The 23,166-nt window shown below is 41.4% G+C and overlaps 1 protein-coding gene across 1 annotated transcript in view; it reads left to right on the forward strand.

Moving 5' to 3' along the window:
• The first annotated feature begins 6,314 nt into the window (after positions 1-6,314).
• ddr2a (discoidin domain receptor tyrosine kinase 2a) overlaps positions 6,315-23,166 on the forward strand; it is a 158,463-nt gene continuing 141,611 nt past the window's right edge. Inside the window, exon 1 of the mRNA XM_059984746.1 lies at positions 6,315-6,658. The gene's annotated coding sequence lies outside the window, so the exon portion shown is untranslated. The remainder of the gene's footprint in view (positions 6,659-23,166) is intronic.

Consider the following 23,166-nt stretch of genomic DNA (forward strand, 5'->3'; position numbering starts at 1 on the left):
GACTGGGTGGTACTGCTAGCATATTGTCCTTTGATCTCTGCTAACTTGGGTATGAATCAAGCCTGATCTTAATAGAATAAAGCCCCATCTATCTGCTAGCTGTTCAAATGCTACATTATTTTAGGTTGCTGCAGTTTGCAATGGTTTTGGATACTCGGTTGGGTCCTAATCACATTCGGGGAGGCCACCAAGTTGCTTGTTGTGGGAGCTGAAGATGTCACATTGGTGCAGAAGAGGAAGAGATTATTGGGAGCCAATGTAGCCAATCAGGTCTTGAGGCTTTACTGCACATTTAATAAGATCGCGGTCAAAGAGATTCTGGAAGTTCAAACAGGCTGAACTCAATGGTGAGTCCAAACTTCCGCTCTGTATTGATCTCATGAAGCATTTGGTGTGGGCCACACGAAAGATTACTTAATTGTACTATTACAGACACAACCTCTGGAAACTTGTTTGGGACAGGGAAAGATGGAGCCCACTCTCACAGCACAGCATCCTTCAGTATCCTTCAGTATCCTTTTTTTCTCCTTCTCACCAGCCACAGATCACATGGAGCAAGAGCAGAGAGCTTTCGCCACCCAGGAATCTCTGGGGCATTATCACACTATTATTGTGGGAATGTGCTGTGGGTGCATTGGCTTCCTATGTTGCAACAGTGACCACACTTCCAAAGCTGTTCACTAACTGCTGAGCACTTTGGACCTTCCTGCATATTCATGGTGTTATAGTCTGCACTTTCAGCAGAATCCCCAGTCTTCCATCCTACCCATCTTTTTCTCACAAATTTCTCTCCCATGTCTTCCTCTCTCTCCTCAAATTTCATGCAAGCACATAAGTCCTCTGTTTTGTGTTCTACTTTACTCTGGCAATATTGCCTCTGACCATCACCCTGCCATGCCTTTTCTAATTTTGCATTGCTAGTTTGTAGGTTTCCAGAAATAAAATGGCAGAGGTGTTTTAAGTGTAAGGAAACTGTAACAAATCCTTTATCATCAAACACAGAACATCAAGCACAGTTAAAAAGTTCACATAGTTACATCATACCCTTAAAGTGAACCCTAACTCAATGTCAATGGTTGTGAATAATGCATATGTTTCCATCTATTACATTACCCTGCAAGTTTCCTACCTTGAACCCGTATCGAGATTTTATAGACTTGAAGAATATTTAGACACAGGGGAGCTCCTTCAGTCCATCAAGTCGGAGTCGATCAAAACAAGGCCTCCAGCGTGAGGCAGCCAGTCCTGCAGGTCACATTCTTCAAATGTCATGAGTCTTTATTGCTCCTCCAGGTAGTGAGTTCAAGACCACCCTTAACACAATAGGGAAGAAAATATTTCTCCTCTATTGCTGAAACCATAATATTGTAAGGAGTTTGAGAAGAAATCCTTATGGTCACAAGGAGAACATGCAACTGCCACGCAAACAGCACTGGAGGTCATAGCTAAACCCAGGGCTCTGGTGTTTTGAGGCTCCAGCTCTTTTGGCTGTGACACTGTGCTACTCTACAGGTTTGTAGATTAAATGGATGTTTGTGGGCAAATCTTCCCTTTGATTTTCTCAATCAGGACAATTTCTACTTCCTACACGGTCAGGAGAATGAGGGTATCCCAATGGCCCTCTAGGGCAATCTGTACTCTCGGGAACTTAGACACACAATACTTTAGCATTCATGTTATAAGTGGAAACATTTTTGATCTATCATTATGTCGGTTATCCACTGACAGCAAGAAGACAGAAAAAATCAGTAAGGGGTTCCTATTAAAAAATATGTGTTTATTTTATAAAAAGCAAAAGGGGTTTGTCTCCAAAATGAAAGTGCAGCCAATTCAGTGATTGCTCAGGAGTTTAGTACAACTAAACATGTTTAAGAGGTGTGTACTGTGGTAGGGGACCGATTATTCAACTGTGGGACATCTCGTCCTGCAAAGCTTTTATCTACAACCAGATTTAGCCTCTTCACCATTGAAGACTTCTTCAAAAGATGATGCCCCAAGATGGTGGTATCCATCATTAAGGTCCTTCACTATTCAGGATTACATTCTCATTACAGCTGTCAGGGAGGAGGTACAAGAGCCTGAGGATGCACACTCAACATTTTAGGAATAGACATCAGAATTCTGAACAGTCTCTTTTTGCAACATTCATTGATACATCTTTTATTGTAACTCATAGTAATTTTTAAGGTTAATGGATGCTTGTGGGTAAATAAAGTAATTTTTTTAATTACTCATAATAATTTTTAATTTTCAAGTTCTTCGATCATTGGGATCTCTTCTGGGGGAGGCATGACATGTTCAAAAGTGACAGGTTGCACGTGAACGTGAGGAGAACGGGCAGGTTTGTAGGAGCAGTTGGAGAGAGTTTAAACTAATTTGGTAGGGGTGGGTGTGGAAACCAGAGTGAAGGGATTTAGGATAGGATAGATGGTAGAAAACCAAAGATGGTGTGCAGTCAGATTGTCAGGAAGGGCAGGCAGAAGATAGGACATAATTACAGCCAGCAATGAGTATCAGTGCATGAGGGATGCAGAATGAAAAAGGGATCTCAATGCATGGAGTATAGGAAATAAGGTAGATGATCTTGATGCACTTTCACAGATTGTTGGGTATGGTGTTGTGGCCATCACTGAATCATGGCTGAAGGGTGGTTGTAGTTGGGAGCTGAAAGTCAAAGGTTACATGTTGTATCAGAGAAACAGGAAGGTCAGCAGAGTAGGTGGTGTGGCTCTAATGGTAAAGAATGGCATCAAATCAGTAGAAAGATATGACATAGAACCAGAAGATGTTGAATCCTTGTGGGATGAGTTAAGAAACTGCAGGGGTAAAAGAACCCTGATATGTACAGGCCTCCCAACAGTAGCTGGGATGTGAACCACAGATTACAACAAGAAATAGAAAAGGCATGTCAAAAGGGCAATGTTATGATAGGCATGGGAGATTCTAACATGCAGGTCAATTGGGAAAATTAGGTTGGAAATGGATTCCAAGAGAGTGAGTTTGTTGAATGCCTATGGGATGGCATTTCAGAACAGTTTGTCGTTGAGCCTACAATGGGATCAGCTATACTGGATTGGGTGTTATGTAATGGCCTAGAGGTGATTATGGAGCTTAAGATGTAAGAACCCTTTGGAGGCAGTGATCACAATATAATTGAGTTCAACTTGAAATTTGACAGGGATAATGACTGATGTAGCAATTATTTCAGTGGAGTAAGGGAAATTACAACGGTATGAGAGAGGAGTTGGCCGAAGTAAGTTGGAAGGAGATGCTGTCAGGGATGTCAGCAGAGCAGCAATGGCTTCAGTTTCTGGGAAAAATGAGGAAGGTGCAGGATAGATGTATTCCAAAAACAATAAAGTACTGAAATGGCAAAATAGTATAACCGTGGCTGACAAGGGAAGTCCAAGCTAATGTAGTGTTGGGAAAACAGGTAGTTTGCAGAAAGACAGATTAGGAGAATGGGCAAGAGAGTGGTAAATGAAATACAATGTTGGAAAATGTACAATCATGCACTTTGGCAGTAGAAATAAATATGCAGACTATTTTCTAAATGGGGAGAACATCCAAAAATCTGAGCTGCAAGGGGACTCAGCAGTCCTTGTGCAGAACTCCCTCAAGGTTAACTTGCAGTTGAGTCAATGGTGAGGAAAGCAAATGCAATGCTAACATTCATTTCAAGAGGTCTAGGATACAAAAGCAAGGATGTGATGTTGAGGCTTTATAAGACACTAGTGAGGCCTCACTTTGAGTATTGTGAACAGTTTTGGTCTCATCAGCTAAGAAAAGATGTGCTGGCATTGGAGAGGGTCCAGAGGAGGCTCACAAGGATGATTCTGGGAATGAAAGGGTTATCGTATGAGGAACCATTGATGGCTCTATGCCTATACTTGCTGGAATTTAGAAGGATGATGGGGGAATCTCATCAAACCTAAATGTTAAAAGGCTGAGACAGAGCAGACATAGAAAAGATGTTTCCCATGGTGTGGGAGTCTAGGACAAGAGGGCACATCCTCAGGATTGAAAGGGCGGCCATTTAAAATAAAGATGCAGAGAAATTTCTTTAGCCAGAGGATGGTGAACTTGTGAAATTTATTACCACAGGCAGCTGTGGAGGCCAGGATGATGAATGTATTTAAGGCAAAGCCTCATAGGTTCTTGATTGGACATGGCATAAAAGGTTAAGGGGAGAATGCCGGAGGATGGGGTTGAGGAAGGGAAAATAGCATCAACCATTATTAAATGACAGAGCAGACTCAATGGGCCAAATGGCCTAATTCTTTTCCTGTCTTATTGTCTTATGGGAATTTTTATGTCTTGCACTGACTGTATCACTGCCACAAAACAACAAATTTCATGACATTTGTCAGAGATAATAAACCCATTCTATTCTACTTCAAATAGACATAACCAAATGCAATTTCACATGCTTAAGAATTCAAAGTAAGTCTTTCAAGAATTTTAAATACTCTCAAGTTATACTGCAAGAATTCCAGGATTTGGGACCAATGCCAGGCTTTATTTTGGGATGGATGGTGGCCAAAGGCTGAAGGTGAGAATGATTTTAAATGGTTTAGGCCAAGTTTTTGGGAGGGTGCCAGAATCCTGGCTGATGATCAGGGACGCATTTTTGGAATGTGTTGAATTACAGGCCATGGATTCCAAAGCAATTCCCATGATCAGAAACAGTGACCAGCCATGCATGGGGATAGACTTCCAGGATCAAATTCATAAGCAAATTCGAAGATTGGATGCCTGCATGGAGGAGAATATCAAGGCACTGGAGAGTTAGGAATGCATGGCCTGATTATTCAGAGCATCAATTGAGAAGGGAGTATTCTTGAAGGAGGGGGTCAATGCCATGCAAATGGGGACAGTAAGAAAGATATCTTAGGGACTTCTAAAGAATCTAGCTGACAAAATTTTCAGACCAAATTACCTTCAGAAATATATTGGGAAGCCTTAGATCAAAGTTCAAATGAAATTTATTATCAATGTACATATATGTCACAATATACTAAGCTGAGATTCATTTTCTTGCAGACATTCACAGTAGAACAAAGAAATACAATGTAAACAATGAGAGTTAAACACAAGGACTGCTAAGCAAACAGTGTGCAAACTGTGCAAATACAAAAAAAATACTGAGAACATGGGTTGTATAGTCCTTGAAAGTGAGTCTATAGTTTGTGGAATCAGTTCAGAGTTGAAGTTATTCACATAGGTTCAGGAAACTGAGGGTCAAAGGATAATAACCATTCCTGAACCTGGTGGTGCGGGACCTAAGGCTCCTCTACCTCCTTCCCAATGGCAGCAGCAAGAAAAGAGCATGGCCTGGATGGTGGGGGGTGAGGGGTGGGTCCTCGATGATGGATACTGCTTTCTTGTAGTAGTGCTCCTTGGTAGGGCGGGCTTTGCCTGGGATGAACTGGACAGTATCCTCCACTTCTTGTAGGCTTTTCCATTTTTAGGCATTGGTGTTTCCATACCAGACTATTAAACAACCTGTCAGGATACTCTCTACTGTACTTCTATAGAAGTTTGTCAAAGTTTCAGATGACATGCCAAATCTACGCCAACTTCTAAGAAAATAGGGAAACTGTTGTTCCTTCTTTGTAATGGCCCTTAAGTGCTGGTCCCAGGACAGATCCTATGATATGATGACACACAGAAACGTGAAGTTGCTTATCTTCTTCACCTCTGATCCTCTAATGAGAACTGGCTCCTGGACCTCGGGTTTCTTCCTCTTGGGTTGTCTCTGCTGCGACAGCAAGGTTCAGTTCAGGACAACTGAGTTTCCCTGGACTGTTCTAGAAGGATCATTGTGTGGAGAAGAGTAACAGACAGGTTGCCTTGGAAACATGAGAGATTGCTGGATGCTGGAACCTGGAGCAACAAACAATCTGCTGGAGGAACTCAATGGGTCCAGCAGTATCTGTGTGAGGAGGTACCCCCTGAAGAAGAAGTCAGATCAGTATGAACTGAGACAAAGCAGCCGAAATGTTGGTGCCCCTTTTTACCCTGAAATAGGTTCATTTTCATTTACAGCGAAATGAAGGAAAAAGGAAACATTCCGATTGAATTTCTAATGTAATTTGCATAACTAAAAGCAGATTGCAAAACTGAAAGCAGATTGCTTTCCGTCAATATATCCTGGGAGAAGAAGTCAAAAATTTTCTGTGGTGTTTCCAAAGACTACCCAATTAAAAAACAGAGATACAATGGTGCCCTGCAGTGTCACTTCCTGCTTCTGGGAGTTGCTATGGTTTCTCTTTTGGACAAGTTATAACAGAAAGAAGACCTCCTGCATGACTTCAGGGCTGACAAAACTTTTCATTCAGTCCTTGTTGTCAGTAATATGCAGTGTCCCTTGGGCCAGTAGAAATAAGTCTAAACTGCTGCGATTGGTTATAGTCAGTGCTTCTAATTGAAACAGCCTGTGCTTCTCATGGAATTCTGGGATCCCTGGCTGACTCCCAAGAATGCCCAGAATGTTAGATTTTTTTTTGCAGGCATCTTACATCAGCTTTGTTCATGACAGAGAAATCAGGGAACTGTAAGAAACTTCACACCAAGAGCAGAGTGGTGAAGATAAACAGACAACGAAAGACATATCATCTAGGGACTTGTGTTGAGGAAAGTGTTCTTCTTCATACAGGTATGCTATTTTTTTGTAAATCCTTTGTGACAGCTCTCCACCGGACCGCCGGTATTTTTGCTTAAGCTTGGCAATTTTATTATTTTAGAAATAAGGATGTTTCAATAAACCATAGCTCTTTAAAAGCGAACAAAAATTAGAGGAAACTTTTTAAAATATAATCCTAATTGCGGAGAGGCATCGGTATTGAAAACTGATGTGATGTGGGGAAAAATTTGAGGTAAAGTACAACTTTTTTGCTGTTTGCATGGCAGGCATAATCAAACGATCAGCAGCAACAGGAGCAGCTCTGGAGTTTGCTCTGCAGCCAGCTGCAAGTTTTGCAAGCGACTACTTTCAATGGCCAAGTGGGAAACTCCAAAGTTAACTTTGTGTTATCTAGCCACAGACTCTTAGCGCTCTTTGTCTGTTTGCCTTATTGTGTTTACAAGATTCTTCGGTACTGGATTTGTAACTGCTTCTGATATATATTCCGTTAACAGGATTTTCACAAATGTAGAGTTTCACCAGTCCCTTGATATGATATCTCACCATAATTCTGCTATGTGATCAATTCTGTCTTGCTTTAGGTTTGGGTCAGATCTGCCGCATGTATATGCAGAAAGGTTCCAACGTACTGTATGGTTTAATTATTATTAATGAGATACTGCACTGGACAGGCCCCTTGAGCCTGCTGCCAGCGACTCCTGATTTAACCTTAGTCTAATCACTGGTCAATTTACAATGACCGATTAACATACCATCTTTTACCTCTTTGGGCTGTGGGAGGAAGCCTACAAAGTCACAGGGAGAACGAACAAACTCCTTACAGGCAGTGGTGGGAATTGAACCCACTTACTGGTACTGTAAAGCACTGTGCTAGCCACTACATTGCCATACCGATTACAGCCTTTGATATATAAGCCAGGAACGAATCTCAGGGTTGTATGCTGAATAAATGCTTTCATAATAAATGTACTTTGACTTTAACTTTGATCTGTACGTGGGTTCCTGACGACTCTGTGATGATCGAGCCCACTTCCTAGGCAGGTGGCTGATGAAACCTGAAGTCCACTCACTCTGCAATTTCTGACTTCGGCCAATGTTATCTGTAGGGGAACTGGAAGCCAAAAGGTCCCTTCTCTGCATTCATCTAATGCATTCATCTTTTCAGAAAATTTTATTTGGCTAGAAAGCATAAAACAATGTGACACACTGAATCATAAATGATACGTTTGGAATGACAAGTTGCTAGGGAAAAAAGGAATAGTTTATCAATTAATTATTAAAAATTTATTTGATGTGAAAACTTAACTCATGGAGTCATGGACTCGTGGAGTCCTGACGAAGGGTCTCGGCCCGAAACGTCGACAGTGCTTCTCCCTATAGATGCTGCCTGGCCTGCTGTGTTCCACCAGCATTTTGTGTGTGTTGTTGTTTGAATTTCCAGCATCTGCAGATTTCTTCGTGTTTGCTGATGGAGTATTTGACTTGTCATTACTAAACTCCTTTGTATTCACACAGTTCCGTGTCAGTCAAAAGCAGTAAATAAGGAAAGCTGCTAACACGAACTCCGTCCTTGTGCGGTGGTAAAAACAAAAGCTCCCAGATTCAGATTCCAATTCCTCGATTTACCATGTGTACGCTGAAACACAGTAAAATGTATCATTGACACTAACAACCAATGCAACCTAAGGATGAGCTGGGGGCAGCCCACAGCTGTTGCCAGACATTCTGCTGCCAACATCGTATGCCCATAATATTCAGCAGAACAACACAAGCAGCAACACCAACTACAGCACAACCTGCCATATAACCATATAACAATTGCAGCACGGAAACAGGCCATCTCGGCCCTTCTAGTCAGTGCCGACACTTACACTCACCTAGTCCCACTGGCCCACACTCAGCCCATTACCCTCCGTTCCTTTCCTGTCCATATACCTATCCAATTTTACTTTAAATGACAATACCGAACCTGCCGCTACCACTTCTACTGGAAGCTCATTCCACACAGCTACCACTCTCTGAGTAAAGAAATTCCCCCTCGTGTTACCCCTAAACCTCGATCCCACCCACCCGCTCTTGCACACAGATAGGACTTCAACTCCAGGACTCAGTTCAAACCTGACCTTGGGCACCATGTGTTGGAGTTGGCACCATGTAGAATTTCTCCCATTTCTAAACCATGTGCTTCCAGATAACTGCCCTTGCTGTGGGTGGGTGACAGGAGAATCAAAGGTAGTTTTTGGGCATGTAAGAAAGAACAGGTGATGGGGGGGCGGGGAACAGGAGGAATCGGACTGAGAGCTGCAATAAAGTTATATTTCCTTAAGACATAGAAGACTTCCTTCTACAGCTCAAGGAAATATGAGAAACATATGACCATTTTTCCTGAATAGGGCTGTGCTCAGGTTTTAATAATAATAAATGAATAGTAGATGAGCAGATGTTTGTGTACTTCATCCTACAGGGCTAGTTTATTCCCATTTCCCTCTCCTAGCCATTCCACTTGAGTCAAGAAGTCAAATATTACCACTACATCATTTGTCAGAGACCGCTGTCACACCCAGAGAGTTTACAGGCTCATTGCGCTTACAGAGAATGTGGGCTACATGATTTGTGCAATTGCGCTGAGAGCCAAAAATAACTCAGTGGGCTGAATGGCCTCCTTTACTGTCATAAGCAAATATGAAATATAAAATATGAAATTATACTTACTGTCTGTCAGTTAGTGGAGAGTATGTCATGTTGAACTGGTCCCACATACCATAGTCTTTACTTTCTGGCAAGAGAGACAAACGTGCGCTCCATCTCAGAGAAGAGTCTGAGTAAGGTTTGGTTTGTTCATTTACAGTTTTGAAACTGAGACAATTGTTCTTCATTTTGGAAGGCAGAGGAAGATTTATGTGAGCCATAGAAAGGGTTGCTTCAATGCTGCTGGCTAAAAAGCCTGGCATGGAGTAGAAGGAATCAGACAAGGAGATTTACACAGAGAGGGGTGGCTACAACATCATGACTGGGAAGACATGCCACAATGGACAGCACATGCAGCTTGGCTACAGTCAAGTAGTCATTTTAAAGTTAGAAATTACACAAAGATAGCTTCTGCCTATTACTAAATGTTTCCTTCACTAAGTGTATGCCATCAAACCCTTTTTTTATATTTTAAAAATAAAGTTTATACAATATTACTAAAATATAAGAAGAATGTCATTGCTTTAGAGATCTAAAAATGATAAGTGGTTTAATATATTACTGAAATAGTCATTTGCAGTTTATACATTTGGAAATCAGGTCCCCATCTCTTCATTTTAAAAAGAAGACATTGAAAACAAGAACATTAAATTTATCTTATCATGTGAATAAATATTCATAGAAAATACATTGATTATAATGTTTTTAACTTCAGAGTTCAGCACTTTGAAATTATTTGACCAGAATGCATTATAAAACCTAATGACATAGTTGTAAGCTACCAATGACCGTCTTCACTTAGCTATTCAGAATTGCTCTACTGAACCAACAAGGGCTGCAGGATCTGTTGCTGTGCTGTACTCTTCTATGCTTGGACATAATTGGAATAATAGGCAAGATTTTTGCTAATCATTATGATAATATAAATCCATATGCTTACAGTTCCAACACTGATGTATTTGACAGATTGGTAGAGATTATCAGTGGATAGGTTATATTAAGAACGGTAAATTGAAAGTATGGGAAAGGAAATTAAATTCCATACACAAATGGAGTTGTACAATGTTACTAAAAGATGAGAAGAACATCATTGCTTTAGAGACATGAGGGGTCACAGATTTATTTGAAGAGTAAGTTGAGTCTTCAGATGCCTTGACCTGACTGATGCTTACCCTGCAGCTAGCATTTAGAATGTATTTAATTGCTGATTATAAGATCTTTCTGCATGAAAACAGGTTTCATTATTTCATTGCAACAGTATCAGTACTTTAAGTGTGTTTCATTGACTGTAAAGCACTTTGGGACGTTCTTGAAAGCTTTGGGGGAAACTGCCAGTTGCATTTATGGATTTTCAATCAATACAAATCATTTTAATATCTTCAATGTGTTACATAAATGCAAATTGTGAATGTATTCAAATTTAGAAAATTATTGTTGTGTTTGAAGTATATAAATCTGATTTGTGTCTCTTACTTGCGACTAGATATAGGATTTGCTGATTTTCCATCTCATTCCCCCATATGAGAATACCCATGGTGTATCAGAGATTGGAAGTCCAAGTGGTCAGGGCATCAGGAGAATCAACTTACTCTTCAAATAAATCTGTGACCCTTCATGTCAACCTGTGTATGACATCCCTGGCACAGTGCAACCAAACCCAACAGATTGGCAACATTGGACACAGCAACAAATACTACCAAGGAGCCAAAGCTGTTAGCTTATCCAACCATTCAATTTCCTTTCCAATTCTTCCATTTTACTGTTTTTAAAGTAACCAGTCCATCATTAATCCCTACCAATCCATCAAACAATTTCATCTGTTTTGCAACTGTAAGCATATGCAATTGTACTCTCATAATGTTTAACAAAAACCTTGCCAATTATTCTATAGAATATTACAGCATAGCATCAGACCCTTCTTACCCCATCCTCCCGCCACCCTACCAGGGATAGGGTTCCTCTTGTCCTCACCTACCACCCCACCAACCTCACATCCAGCACATAATTCTCCGGAATCTCCAGCACGATCTCACAACCATGCACACCTTTCCCTCCCCTGCTACTTTCTGCTTTCTACACAACTCCCTTGTCCATTCATCCCTCCCCACTGATCTCCCTCCTGACGCTTACCCTTGCAAGCGGGACAAGCGCTATACCTGCCTCTACACCTCCTCCCTCACTACCATTCAGGGCCCCAAACAGTCCTTCCAGGTGAGGCAACACTTCGCCTGTGAGTCTTTTGGGGTCATATACGCTGTCCGGTGCTCCCGGTGTGACCTCCTGTCTATCAGTGAGATTGGGAGACCGTTTCGTCCAGCACCTACGCTCTGTCCACCAGAGAAAGTGGGATCTCCCAGTGGCCACCCATTTTAATTCCACTTCCCATTCGTGTTCCAATATGCCAATCCATGGGCTCCTCTACTGTTGTAATGAGGCCACACTCAGGTTGGAGGAACTACACCTTATATTCCGTCTGAGTAGCCTCCAACCTGACAGCATGAACATCAGTTTCTCTAAGTTCCAGTAATGCCCACCGGTTCACCAGTTCCCATCCCCTTTTCCCTCTCTCACCTGATCTCCTTGCCTGCCCATTGCCTTCCTCTGCTGCTCCTTCCCTCTTCTTTTTTTCATGGCCTTCTATCCTCACCTATCAAACTCCACCTTCTCCAGCCCTGTACCTCTTTCACCAATCAATTTCCCAGCTCTTTACTTCACCCCTCCCCCTCCCATTTCACCTATCAACTTGTGTTCTCCCTCACCTTCTCCCACCTTTTAAATGTACTCCTCATCTTCTTTTCTCCAGTCCTGCTGAAGGGTCTCGGCCTGAAATGTCGACTGTACTTTGTTCCACCAATGCTGCCTGGCCTGCTGAGCTCCTCCAGCACTTTGTGTGCGTGGCTTGGATTTCCAGCATCCCTTGTTTGTGGAAGGAGAGAAGTTACGGGTTGAGGCAAGCACCCTCCATCGCTTAATAAGCATTGCAACCTCATACCATTGTCATATGAATTAAGGTTACACAGATGAAATATCATCTATTCTCAGAGAACTGCATATAATTTTTCATAAGCCTATTTATAACGAGAGAGAAAGAACTTGTTTTGTCCCCTTGCATCATGGGGGCCTCCCACGGGTGGCTCCTTGGTCAAAATGGGCAATGCAGTTAATGCTAGGAAGATTGCCAGGTGCAAAAATAAATCAACGTACTGGTTGAGAGGTATGTGGCAACTGGAATTCAATCCAGATGCAGATGGGAAGATCAAGCAAGGCAAGGACAATGAATGATTGGACACAATGAGATGCATCGGAGAATAGAAGGATTTTGGAATAGGTATCTGTGGGTCCTTGAAGACAATAGGGAGCTAGAATTACTTGTTCTGAAGGCAAAAATAAAAGAATATTACCCTTATTCATCCACCAGAAGAGTATGAAATAGAATTATAAAAAACAGTAGATGGCTTAGACAACTGTGTGAGTCCTAGTCACCACTCTACAGGGTAGATGTCATAGTACTGTGGAAAACTATTTTCAAATTAAATAATAACTTTGTAGTAAGTGGTGTTTCTTTGATTGGGGTTGTTTTCTCATAACCAAAGGCTACAGAGGGGAAATTCAACTGAGATGCAGAAGCAGCAAACGGGTGAACAGGAAGGAGCTATAGCATAGAATCATATTTCCCCTTACTAAGAGAACAGTAACCCAGAAATTTAGATTTAATTTTAGATATAAATTAGAGAAGAAACAGAGGCAAGTTAAATAGTTAAAAGCAGTCTGTGTGGTAGTTGTCTGGAAAAAGATGTCAGAGATATAAACAGTAAAGTTACCTGGAAGAGCTCTTGAAGCACAATCTATGGATTGGAACTGGGAAATGAGGTTAAGTTACGTAGATCCTCTCTAACAAGGACAAATTAAGCAGGCTGTGACCTTTTCTGTAAATGTCTATGCTCCAAAGAATTTTACTGGTAACAAAACACTTTGAGAATGGTGCAATTGTTATTGTCTAACCAAAGTCAAGATCCCACAAATAGTAGCTGGACAGACAGTCAGATAATCAGGAACCGGGTAGCTTGAGGAAAGAAACTAAATCCTGAAGAAGGGTCTCGGCCTGTAATGTCAACTTTTTATTCATTTCAATAGATGCTGTCAGACCTGCTGAGTTCCTCCAGCATTGTGTGTGTGTGTATGTGTGTGTGTGTGTGTCTGTCTGTCTGTGTGTGTGAGAGAGATGTTTATAGAAGAACCCAAGAGATTTGTTTTATCAGAGGAAGTTGTAGGATTATTTACATGGATATGAATTAAGAGGCAGATCTTTGCTTTACTATCTCACAATAAAGACAGCTCCTCCAACGACAGAACACCCTGTCAACATTATTTTGAGAAACAGTTTAGTTTATGTAAAATGTTGGATTTAACTTTGTGATTTCCAGTTTGCTTACAAGTCTGTACTGACTAAGCTTTTACATTTAGGGAATACTCATTTACTGCAAGCTGTAGCATTTAAAAGGAGAAAGGTCTGTGGTAATTACACTTTGCATCGAGTTTATGGGAGTTTTAACAAAGAAACTGCTGAAAATGTAACAATGAAATGACATTCTTTAATCACATAAAGGAAGATCATTCAATCCCTCTGTTACTTCTGGCTGGCAAGTAAATAAATGGAAAATTGTCAGCAAATATTTAGCCAACAATTTACTTTTTCTTCTGTGGTTTTAACTAATTGCATGATCTCTATTTCTTTTATGAAATTATAACTAAAGATTTTTGAAGATGTGGCAAAAACATTTTCAGTTTGTGAAGGCATGGCTGGAAATGGACTTGCAGATGAAAATTAAAGATTTAAAACAAAGATGTGAAGGTTCCAATGTCCCGTCAAAATCTGTGCTTTATTCTTTTTCATTCTTAAAAATTCAATGGGATTAGTTGAAGAATAGCTTGTACGTCAAGGAGCATGTGCTGTTTGAAGCAATTGACATAATTTCATACATCGCTAAACCTGCAAAGCGTTATACTAACTCATGATGCAGAAATGTAACTGTTCTGCTTATTAAAGTGACATTACAAACTCACAACAGCTCTTTTCACAGATTGAGGAAAGATTCTTTCTATTTCCAATCATGGGGTTGTGAAAAAAATGAAAGATAATAGATAAGTATACTTGGTTTATGCAATTATCAGCAAATATTCTCTTAACTTAGCTATTTAAAGATCAGTTATTCTCCCTTTTCTTGAAATGCACAATATTGTATCAGTATGGAACTTCAGTCATTTACTTACGGATAACACTTCAAAACTCCATTTAGTGTGGAGCCCATCAAATTAATCTTTTTTCTTTGTTTCTAGCTGATTGTGTTTAATTTATTTGTCATTTAAACATGCAGACGTTGTTCATGGGAATAGACTTCCTTACCTCACATGGCTGTTTTCTCTTGGGTTAGTTAGCCTCTGTCTTGTTCCAGTATACAATCCATACTATATATAACACTTAATCTGATCCTTGGCTATTACTGAGTATTATTTATCAATGACAGATTCTTCGTTTTCCCACTTCCCTCACTGCAGGTCACATCTGTAACTATCCTGTACTAATGGTTATGTTACAGTCTTATCTGTTGAATGTCCTGGTTACTTGGCAATAAATTCATGAAATTGCTCTGCAGTAGTATTAAAATAAGCAAGGTGAAATATGAGCAGCAAGCAATGCAAGCTGTCTCTGTTCAGCTTTTGAAACAAAATGCCACATATATGAGGCATTCGGTAACGTAGATTGATAAATATCATAAAAAATTTCAATGCTTAACTGGGAAGGTCAAAAGCAGTATTTTTGCTTGGAAGTAATTATAATGTGTAACTTTAACATTATGTCACCTCTAAAAGTTGTAACAGTCACCACGTGTCCATGTACAGAACAAGAAAAAATCCTTTTACAGTATATTTTTCTCATTCTGTTCATTGTGGAAGTATTCACATTTTCACATCCGTCTTTCATTTTGGAACTGTATGGACTGTATGCTTGCAACCCGATTCAGACTTCGGAAACTTGGTTAAAATCATAATTTTGACCAAATCATCTAGTCAACTCTCCTAAGTTTTGCACTGTATCTTAAGTATGACATTCACCTTTCAAAGTGCATTTAAAAAGTAAGTAATTTATTTACCATGCTGTAACTCATTATATGTTAAAGACCACCTGGGTAGGTAGGGTGTGAGGCATTATAGTTGCTCTGTGGGTCAGTAAAGAACAGATACAGCAAAAAATAGTGCAGAAAATTCACAAAGCAGACTATCAGTAAAAGATAGAGGATTAAAAATACTGTATTTTGAACTTGACAATGATTGAATTTTCAAGTGGAGTCTATGGAGGACCAAAATTCAAATCTCATTCTGAATGCCACTACATTCTGACGGACTGTTGAAGAAATATAAATGTATTCATGATGCATATTAATATCACAGCTTCAGTTAGGGAGTGCTATGTTGAGTCAAGACTGATTCATTTGATTTTATTACATGAGGGAAAAGATTGGAGAGAAATGGTTAAGCACAGCCTTTCTTGGCCACAGAAATGTATGTGGAGACTGCTCTGTCAGGCAGCAACACTCCTGTGGGTAATTTCTAGAGTGGGTGAGGAACGATCACTGCGGTTAGCTATGAGTACAAATTATCTAGACTTCTAAATCTGTTTTCTTGCATTTAATTGCAAATATAATGCTTCTTTATTACTTGCCTGATATTCTTAATATTTTTGTGCTCTGATAATAAATTCCGTGGCTGAGCTTTCCCACTGGGAGGTGTACAGGTAGTTCTCATGTGTATTCCACTTTTCATTTAATTGAAAAAAGACAGACCTTAAGAGAGTTGGCTTTAGTTGGACTGATTAAACATTTATCGAATAACCAATTAAAGCAAATCAAAATATTACATTAGCGGGAAGTCTGAAATAAAAACAGAAAATGCTTGAGACATTTAAGGAGTCAAGTCAAGACAAGTCACTTTTATTGTCATTTCAACCATAACTGCTGGTACAGTACATAGTAAAAATGAGACAATGTTTTTCAGGACCATGGTGTTACATGACACAGTACAAAAACTAGACTGAACTACACACAAAAAAAAAACAGAGACAGCTACACTAGACTACAAATCTACACAGGACTGCATAAAGTGCACAAAAACAGTGCAGGCATTACAATAAATAATAAACAGGACAATAAGGCAAGGTGTCAGTCCAGGCTCTGGGTATTGAGGAGTCTGATATTTAAGGCAGAGATTGATCAGTATCTGAGTAGCCAGGGCATCAAAGGTTATGGTGAGAAAGCGGGGGAATGGGACTAAATGGGAGAGTGGATCAGCTCATGATAAAATGGCGGAGCAGACTCAAAGGGCCGAATGGCCAACTTCTGCTCCTTTGTCTTACAGTCTTAAGGAGCAGTTCTGTTGGTGATGACCCATTATCCCAGGTCAGCATCGATTTAGAGAATCATTCAGAGTATAGCTGGCCACATTGCAGACCTCCTGCATTGTGCCATCCATCATGAAGGATCCCAAATACCCAGGACGTGTCCTCGTCTCATTGCCACCATCAAGCAGGTACAGAGCCTGAAGACACACACTCAATGATTCAGGAACAGCTTCTTCCCCTTTGCCATCAGGTTTCTGAATGGAAAATGAACCCACAAACACTATCTCACTTTTGTTTCATTTTTAGCTTTCTTTTTGAACTACCTATATAATTTAACTTTTATAAAGAATATATTTATTATTGTAATTTGTAGCTTTGCTTTTATTATTATGTATAACAACATACTGCTGCCACAAAACAACAAATTTCACCAGCTATGCCAGTGATATTAACTTGATTCTGATTCGGCAGGGTAATCCTTGAGCTTCCTGTTTGCCAGTTTGATCTACCTGTGGTCTTGTGTACTGTTATAGTGAATTCCAACATTAGCTTGAGGTTCTGTGCTTCATCTTCAGGCTGAGCGTATTTTAACCATCTAGACCTTGAATCATCCTCAAATGACCTGCTTTCTTTTTCAGTTTTGCAATAGGACTTTCATTTGTAATATAGGCTTGTTTTCTCTCTCATCGCCATCATTGTGCGTGCTTAGGGGCATTTTCTATAGATCGATATTTTGCAACTTTTACATTCCTGTGATTGAGTTCTCCATGTCCCCCCTTCCTGTCCCCCTCTTCCTGTTACCCCTTTCCTTCCTGTCTCCCCTTTCCATTCCCCCTTCCACCATTTTTCCCATCTCCCCCTGCCGTACCCCTTCCCCAATCCCAACCCCCATTCCCCCTTTCCATGCACCCTTTCTGACGTCCCCTTTTCCTGCCCCTCTTTCTTGCCCCCTTTCCTGTAGTCCCTTCTTGGCACCCACTTCCTGACCCATCTTCCCCCATACCCCCTGTGCCTATCCCCCCTTCCCCTTCTACCACTTTCCTCCTCACATCTATCAACCAGATGACTTCATCTACACATTAACCCCATTGCAATTCTAGCCTCACCCTCTATGAAGTACTTCCTCGGCACTTCTTTTCTCAAATTAAAACAAACTTGCTTCCTCTCTTTAACATTCTGATGAAGGGTTTTCAACCTGAAACGTCAACTCTATTTCTATTTCCACAAATAATACTGACCTGCAGAAGTGAAACATCTGCAGAAATAGATCCTGAAATAAGGGACTAAGATTCTATTTAGGAAGAGTTTAAAACAAAGATTTTTAAAGCAAGTTAGAGAGCTTTATGATTATGATTATGTTCCACCAAAACGGCCCTTTAGTTTCTATTAGGAATCAACCATGGTCCAAACCTTCAGATCCAAGGATTATGTTTGGTCACTTCTGAGGCAATGGTGGAAAATTCACCCATCGTAAAAAGTATACTGCCATCAGCTCCCTTGTGAAATGTCTAATTATTTACTGGAGGAATGTAACCTTCTTTGAGAAATCCATTGAGTCCATTGGGAGATCTAACCATGTGGTTGCAACAAGAGGCTCTTCTCTCCAGCATTCCAGTTGGTGGTTTGGTGTGGGAACAACTGATGTATCCTTACAGATACAATCATTCCATTCCTGCTGTCGTGTTGTCTCCATTTTCATTTCAGAATTAGCAACTTCACGAAAATTAATATTGTGCTCTCATGCTCATTAACATAATTCTAAACCTTTGTTTTTGGAGTACACCATCATCATTATGTGCTGTGCCATATGACGTGGGCAATCATGGTCTTTCATCTGTCTTTAATCTGTGCCTGTGAGAAAGATCCCATTCACACTGTTGTTCTTATTTTTTCCCCTATCCATGATGTTCTTGGCAAATTATTCTGCAGAAGCGGTTTGCCATATCCTCCTCCTGGGCAATGACTTTACCAGACGGGTGACCCCAGCCATTATCAAAGGATTGTCTGCCTGGCATCATGTGTTTAAATATGGTACATAAAATTAATCTTAGAGTAGGGTTATAGGTTTACTGTAATCACTAGAATTAAATAGCAATGTAAATGAATTATAATAACATGCTCGTGTCATTGGTGTGTGATTAGTATTCAACCAATGCTGATGCAGATTCTTGATTCTATTTTTGAGACCAACAGGAAGTAAAATAATTCAAACCAGGTAGTTTGTTACAAACGAGCAAACCCGTTTCATTACAAATGAGTAATGTGGAAGAAATGGACGTGGTTCAGGTGAAGCATTATAAATTGGTCTTTGTTTCTCCTATGATCACGCCCAAACAATAAAAGCGACAGAAAGCCTGAATTAAATAGTGAATCAGCTGAATATGATTATTCTCTAGTTAATTTATCACATTTAATCAAAGGATTATGTACAGGTCAAACAAAGTGTGATTTTTAACTTGTGCCTTTTTAAATAGGTTTAGTAAATTTCATTAAATTATTAACAGTTCAGTAATCTTTAGAATACAAAATATTGGGCCAAATATTGCTGGGAAGATAACTGAGAAAAGCCTAGTGTGCAGAATTCTGACAGTCTGTGGTAAGGAGGAGATGTACTGAGCAGTGAATTGTCATAAATTTCCAGCCAATTTGTGTTGCTGTTATATTAGCCTTCTCCAATTTGCTCATATGTTTTTGAGTATTGTGGTGTAAATGTCATAGATGAGAGCTACAGGGAGGTAGTCACATCTAGGCTGCTGGAAGCAGGTCGTTGGGTGACAGTCCGAGGGGGGAAAGCGAAGGAGAGTAGCACCCCTGTAGTCATTCCCCTGAATAATAAGTTTACCGTCCTGGATGCTGTTGGTGAGGACGACCGACCAGGTGTGAGCCACGGTGGCAGGGCCTCTGGCACTGAGTCTGACCCTGTTGTGCAGAAGGATGAGATGGAGAAGAGGAGAGCTGTCATCATTGGAGACTCTATAGTCAGGGGAGCAAACAGGAGATTTTGTGGATGTGAGAAGGAAACCTGCATGGTTTGTTGCCTCCCGGGTGCCAGGGTCCGGGATGTCTCTGACTGGGTGCATGACATCCTGGTATGAGAAGGAAAGCAACCAGATGTCGTGATACATGTTGGGACCAACAACACAGGCAGGAAGGAGGATGAGGTCCTGAAGTGTGAGTTTCCGGAACTAGGCAGAAGGTTGAAGAACAGGACCTTAAGGGTGGCATTCTCAGAATTGCTGCCAGCACTACGTGATAGTGATGGTAAGAATTGGAGGAGATGGCAGTTGAATGCGTGGCTGAGGAGTTGGTGTAGGGGGCAGGGTTTTAGATTTTTGGACCAATGGGATCTCTTCTGGGGAAGGTGGGACCTGTACAGATTGGATGGGTTGCACCTGAACTCGAGGAGGAGCAATATCCTTGCAGGTAGGTTTGCTAGCATGGTTCAGGAGGGTTTAAACTAATTTGCAAGGGGGGTGGGACCCGGAGCGATAGAGTAGAGAAAGAACTGCATGGAGTAAAGCCAAATCAAACATATAGAGAGGCTTTGAGGAAAGAGCAGCAGAATAAAGGGTATAAAGGTAGTAAGGTAGAAGGGCTAAAATGTGTGTACTTCACTGCAAGAAGCATCAGGAACAAAGGTGATGAACTGAGAGCTTGGATACATACATGGAATTATGATGTAGTGGCCATTACAGAGTCTTGGCTGGGACCAGGGCAGGAATGGATTCTCAATATTTCTGGATTTCAGTGCTTTAAAAGGGATGGGGGGGGGAGGGGAGGAGGGGTGGCATTACTGGTCAGGGATACTATTACAGCTGCAGAAAGGGTGGGTAATGTAGCAGGATCCTCTTTTGAGTCAGTATGGGTGGAAATCAGGAACAGGAAGGGAGCAGTTACTCTACTGGGGGTATTCTATAGGCCCCCGGTAGCAGCAGAGATACCGAGGAGCAGATTGGGAGGCAGATTTTGGAAAGGTGCAAAAATAACAGGGTTGTTATCATGGGTGACTTTGACTTCCCTAATATTGATTGGCACTTGATTAGTTCCAAGGGTTTAGATGGGGCAGAGTTTGTTAAGTGTGTCCAGGATGGATTCCTGTCACAGTATGTTGACAGGCTGACTAGGAGGAAATGCCTAGTATTAGGTAACGAACTGGGTCAGGTCACAGATCTGTCAGTGGGTGAGCATCTAGGGGACAGTGATCACCGCTCCCTGGCCTTTAGCATTATCATGGAAAAGGATAGAATCAGAGAGGACAGGAACATTTTTAATTGGGGAAGGGCAAATTATGAGGCTATAAGGCTAGAACTTGTGGGTGTGAACTGGGATGATGTTTTTTCAGGGAAATGTACTATGGACATGTGGTCGATGTTTAAGGATCTCTTGCAGGATGTTAGGGATAAATCTGTCCCGGTGAGAAAGATAAAGAATGGTAGGGTGAAGGAACCATGGGTGACAAGTGAAGTGGAAAATCTATTCAGGTGGAAGAATGCAGCATACGTGAGGTTTAGGAAGCAAGGATCAGATGGGGCTATTGAGGAATATAGCAAGAAAGGAGCTTAAGAAGGGGCTGAGAAGAGCAAGAAGGGGGCATGAGAAGGCCTTGGCGAGTAGGGTAAAGGAAAACCCCAAGGCATTCTTCAATTATGCGAAGAACAAAAGGATGACAGGAGTGAAGGTAGGACCGATTAGAGATAAAAGTGGGAAGATGTGCCTGGAGGCTCTGGAAGAGAGCGAGGTCCTCAATGAATACTTCTCTTCGGTATTCACCACTGGGAGGGAACTTGAGGACGGTGAGGTCAATATGAGTAAGGTTGATGTTCTGGAGCATGTTGATATTAAGGGAGAGGAGGTGTTGGAGTTGTTAAAATACATTGGGTCAGATAAGTCCCCGGGGCCTGATGGAATATTCCCCAGGCTGCTCCACGAGGCGAGGGAAGAGATTGCTGAACCTCTGGCTAGGATCTTTATGTCCTCGTTGTCCATGGGAATAGTGCCGGAGGACTGGAGGGAGGCGAATGTTGTCCCCTTGTTCAAAAAAGTTAGTAGGGATAGTCCAGGTAATTACAGACCAGTGAGCCTTACAGCTGTGGTGGGAAAGCTGTTGGAAAAGGTTCTTAGAGATAGGGTCTATGGGCATCTAGGGAATCATGGTCTGATCAGGGACAGTCAACATGGCTTTGTGAAGGGCAGATCGTGCCTAACAAGCCTGATAGAGTTCTTTGAGGAGGTGACCAGGCATATAGATAAGGGTAGTGTAGTGGATGTGATCTACATGGATTTTAGTAAGGCATTTGACAAGGTTCCACAAGGTAGGCTTATTCAGAAAATCAGAAGTCATGGGATCCAGGGAAGTTTGGCCAGGTGGATTCAGAATTGGCTTGCCTGCAGAAGGCAGAGGGTCGTGGTGGAGGGAGTACATTCAGATTGGAGGGTTGTGACCGGTGGTGTCCCACAAGGATCTGTTCTGGGACCTCTACTTGTTGTGATTTTTATTAACGACCTGGATGTGGGGGTAGAAGGGTGGGCTGGCAAGTTTGCAGACGACACAAGGTTGGTGGTGTTGTAGATAGTGTAGAGGATTGGCGAAGATTGCAGAGAGACATTGATAGGATGCAGAAGTGGGCTGAGAAGTGGCAGATGGAGTTCAACCAGGAGAAGTGTGAGGTGGTACACTTTGGAAGGACAAACTCCAAGGCAGAGTACAAAGTAAATGGCAGGATACTTAGTAGTGTGGAGGAGCAGAGGGATCTTGGGGTACACGTCCACAGATCCCTGAAAGTTGCCTCACAGGTAGATAGGGTAGTTAAGAAAGCTTATGGGGTGTTAGCTTTCATAAGTTGAGGGATAGAGTTTAAGAGATGTGATGTAATGATGCAGCTCTATAAAACTCTAGTTAGGCCACACTTGGAATACTGTGTCCAGTTCTGATCACCTCACTATAGGAAGGATATGGAAGCATTGGAAAGGGTACAGAGGAGATTTACCAGGATGCTGCCTGGTTTAGAGAGTATGGATTATGATCCGAGATTAAGGGAGCTAGGGCTTTACTCTTTGGAGAGAAGCAGGATGAGAGGAGGCATGATACAGGTGTACAAGATATTAAGAGGAATAGATAGAGTGGACAGCCAGTGGCTCTTCCCCGGGGCACTACTGCTCAATACAAGAGGACATGCTTTAAGGGGAGGGAAGTTCAAGGGGGATATTAGGGGGAGGTTTTTTAATTCAGAGAGTGGTTGGTGTGTGGAAAGCACTGCCTGAGTCAGTGGTGAAGGCAGATACACTAGTAAAATTTAAGAGACTACTAGACAGGTATATGGAGGAATTTAAGGTGGGGGGTTATATGGGAGGCAGGGTTTGAGGGTCGGCACAACATTGTGAGCCGAAGGGCCTGAAGTGTGCTGTACTATTCTATGTTCTATGTGAATGGAAAGTG

This window comes from Hypanus sabinus, chromosome 11 (genome assembly GCF_030144855.1).
Source record: "Hypanus sabinus isolate sHypSab1 chromosome 11, sHypSab1.hap1, whole genome shotgun sequence".
In the NCBI taxonomy this organism is placed as follows: domain Eukaryota; kingdom Metazoa; phylum Chordata; class Chondrichthyes; order Myliobatiformes; family Dasyatidae; genus Hypanus; species Hypanus sabinus.